This window comes from Octodon degus, unplaced genomic scaffold (genome assembly GCF_000260255.1).
Source record: "Octodon degus isolate 3935 unplaced genomic scaffold, OctDeg1.0 scaffold00292, whole genome shotgun sequence".
NCBI lineage: Eukaryota > Metazoa > Chordata > Mammalia > Rodentia > Octodontidae > Octodon > Octodon degus.
Window position 1 is genome coordinate 1,188,873 of NW_004524868.1, and position 4,403 is coordinate 1,193,275.

A 4,403-nucleotide genomic window follows, 5' to 3' on the forward strand; every position below is an offset into this window, starting at 1 on the left:
TAAAATTCAATATTTTAGTTAAATGCCAACTGTTCTTACTGTATGTATTAAAACTTATAATAATGTAAATTTTCAAGGACATTAGTTCAAATTCTAATAGTTTCATGCCACATGAAAATCTTTAATTTATTTGTTGGGATATCATTATTAGAGTGTGAGACAGCAAATGGTTTTTTTAAAAATTTATTTATTTATGTGTGTGTGTGGGGGGGCAGCTCAGCCCACCAGGGGGTGAGGCTGGCTGGCATGTGGTGCTGGGAGATTGAACTGCGGTCCCTGTGCTTTGCTAAGCTTGTTCTAAGTAGGTGCTTTAGACCACTGTGCCATCTCACCAGCCCCCGACAGCAAATGTTAATATGTGCAATAGGAACTGCTGTTTCGAATGTATAAATGGATGCTTTGATGACTGGTGATACTGAGTAAAACTATTGCTTATTCTCCAAAGAATACAGAATCTCACAGTATTCAATGACGTGGGAAAGAAAACTGAGTACTAGTTCTCTGAGTGAGAGTTCTGTAGGAATTTTATTAATGACCGTTCAGTCTTGTTGTCCTTAATTTTCTCTCATAAATAGATGAGCTGATTTTAGTTATTCTTAAGAAAATAAAAAGATAAATAAAAGATTGTGATTATAAATTTATAATTTTGTCTTCTTGAACATTTGAATATGGAACAAAATTGGATACTAAAAGATTTCTGTGGGTGAACTGGTGTGGGTGTTGATTCTATCTGATCCAAGCAACTGAAATATATGAAACACAGAAACAGAACCAACATTTCATTTGCTATTTCTGAAAAGTCAAGCAGCTTAAATTCAATAATAATAATAATAATAATAATAATAATAATAATAATATTTTCAAAATTCATTGTCCTCTTAAAATTTTAGAAGCACATAAAGAAATATTATACCCAGTTTTAAAATCAAACGGTTATCAAATAAATAATACCTGAGTATTTTCCAGTAGGACTTTATTTGATTATCTGCTGATTCTATGAAATTGGTTGAACTTGTTGATTGATACATGATGCAGGGAAAAACAAAAAATATAATTAAACTTGAGAAGAAAAATCTTGAGACTTAAAAGTTCAGCAGCCATTACAGAAATGAGAAATTTACATAAAACAGGTTCCTTTGGGGGAGTGAGGGTAGGGAGTGTGGCCATTTAACATAAGGCCTGTGCATGGAAATACACCAGCACTATTTTTTCAATTTCCAGAGGTGCACTGCTATGATGCTAAATTGCCTGGTCTGAGATTTAAATTTCAATCCTGCTTTAGCTTCCCAGATTCCTGAGATCACAGCCATTGGCCACTAGCCTTGGAAACTCAGAATTACAAAATAAACTGCGGTACTCAGGGAATACCAAACAGTCTGTTATTTCTTATTTTTAGAATTATTTTGAGGGCTGGCCAAATAGCTCAGTGGATTAAATGCTGACTTAGGCAGACTCATGGAACCAGGGGTTCAATCCCCTGGCCTGCTCTGATGGCCCCACCCCCAGGGCCCTCTGAGACAGCAATTGAGACTGGGCATAGTGGCGTCGCCTATAATGCTAGCACTTGGGAAGCTGTAGTGAGACTCTGAACACTCTGTAGACATAAAATACAAAAAGAAATAAAAAGAAAATTTTACGACTCTCAGTCTAATGCACCCACATTAATAATGGGAAATGGTAACTTCAAATATTTAGTGAATGATTCCCACAAAACAAGTGTTCATAGCTAATTTAGGTTACATATGTCTCCCTCTGGTTTAATAACATAATTGATGTGTGGTACAAAGCCTCCTCATCAGCATCTGAAATAACAGATGATGCTGGTGAAAAAAAGTACAAGTTCAGAGAATACTTGATAACGCATTTCACTTACAAATTTTATTGTATTTTAGGGAAGGGGACTACAGGGTATTCATGGTCTCACTACTAGATCAGATTCAGAATGATCTGCCTGTTTACAGCCTCCCAAGATCTGGGATTACAGGTACACCCATGGCCAGTCTCAATTGCTGTCTCAGCATGCCATGGGGGCTGGGTCAGCACGGCAGGCCACAGGATCGAAACCCCAGCCCCTGCTCCTGCTTTAGGCACGTTAATCCACTGAGCTATTTTGCCAGCCCTACAAATATTATCTATAACACATATAATTGTTACATATATTATTGAAATTTACTTCAATTCCTAGACTCGCATGCTGCGCTGGCCTTGCCCCCAGGGTATGCTCAGCTAGCGACCAAGTCCAGACTTAGTGGTGCACAAGTTTAATCCCACCGCTGGGGAGGCTTAAAACAGGAGGATCACTATGAGTCCGAGGTGGGTAGTGAGACTCTGTACAAAATGCATAAAAAAAGCCCTACTAAGTTAGTAATGCTGTGAAAGAATCCATATATTTATTGTCAAATCACATGTCATGCTTTGGAATATGAAAAGTAGGAACAAAATGACAGTCTTTGTAACTCATACAGGCACATCAACACCCAGTGGTCACAAGAATTAGGATAAGTGTCATAAACCAGGATCTTGAAGAAGGAAAGACCTGCTGACATTCTCTAGGTAAAGGAGGGTTCCTCAATTTATATAGTAAAGAAAAACTGATGATTGATGAGTGCAAGCTCATCTTTTCTGTGACAAAGAAATAAGAGAACTAAAGACAAAGCACCTCCCTGAGATCACGTGGCACCACCTCCTTCTGAGACAATGTACAACTCACTAATTATGCAGGTAGAAGGAAATCCAGGAGCGTATAAGTTTTCAACATTTCATGGCCATTTTTTGTAGTCTCTACGTGCTCTTACGTAAGTTCTGAAAACAAACAGCAATAGATAGAAGGGCAAAATATGTAGACCCTTCCCTAAAATACTATATATATTTGTAAGTGAAATGCCTTAAGACTGACTAGGTGATTTCTTAAGTCTCTACTGGGGCTTGCAGGTTAGCTCAGTTGTTTAAAGCACCTACTTGGAAAAACCCAGTTCGGCACAGTGGACTGCAGCCTGAGGCAGCCTCAAAAGAATTCTTCTTAAGTTTCTACTAATGAAGAGACCCTATTGAATGAAGAATATAGGCATCACATTATAAGATTACTTGAAAAGCTCACATATGCTTTTAATATTCATACCAAACACGTAAACTCTCTAAATATCCCAATATAATAAGAGTAATAGTATTTTAATAAAATTATCTCACATACTACAAAACAGTAACAAAAATTATCAAGCTGTTTTGAAGGCATGTGCATCATATCTGAAACATGTTATGTATGATCTGTGACTGAAGGATTGTATTTGCGTTGAGAGATCCTAGAGGTATCTGTGCAGTTATCTGAGCAGTGAGAAACATGAAGTCATGTATAGCATAGAAACCTGAGTCCTCTCACTAACAGATGGGTGGTCCCTCAAACCCAGCCACAGGATTCAAACCCCCTAGTAAACTGTTGAACTTCAGATGCCATTGACACAAAAGTATCATTGTCATGCTTCATGATAAGAGCTGTTGATTTTTTACCACTTAGGGAAAATTCAGGGTGAATATTATCCTTTCTTACATGCAATATAAAGAGGAGCTCCTTGCAACTGGTTAGCATGTGTACAATGAACTCCATGTATTTCAGAAATTATCAAATCAACATTATTGATAAGCATAACACAGTTGATTGTTTATTCACATGGATCCAAAAGTGATTCATCACTCTCTCTCAGGGTCAACCCTATAATTCTTGCTGTACTTTCTCACCATGAAATTATTGAGATAATTGGTTTTAAATGTTATTTTTAAACCATAGACTTTGAATTTATATTATCATACTTGTTGTGTGTCTGTAACCCAGTAGATTAATACTGAAAGTATTAGATCTTTCCTTTAATTAAGTCAGAGAGAGAGAAGAATCGACAATTTGTTCTAAGTTGGAGAGAGCAGGTCATTCTCATCCTTAAGAACAGGACAACATTTGTCTCAAGTGCCATTCCTCCTTCTTACACCCTCATCCTAGGAAAAATCTGTCTCTTACTTGGGGCTGATTTTTGGTCCCCATTCTCCTCATTGTCCCCTGTGTAACTGGGTAAACTATTTGCACAATTGTCAAACAGGTTTCCTGGGAGGGAGAAGATACATCTTAGATACATATACACTGAGAGGCCTAAAGTCATAATTCTGAAGAATAGGTGAAATATCAGAATCACAGAAAGAGCACTGGGAGGTCCTGCCTTTGTAGGAGGATGACACCATTCTCAATTTGATTTTCAAATTCCCCAAACGCCCCACTCTGTATTGACTCACATTGAGAGAGCCTTGCAGAACTGCATCCTGTATTCATCATCACTGAATCCTTCTTGAGTTGCAGTTTACTCCATATGGACACACACCAAAGTGGAAGCCACTTTGAGCCACACAAAATGGGAGATTTG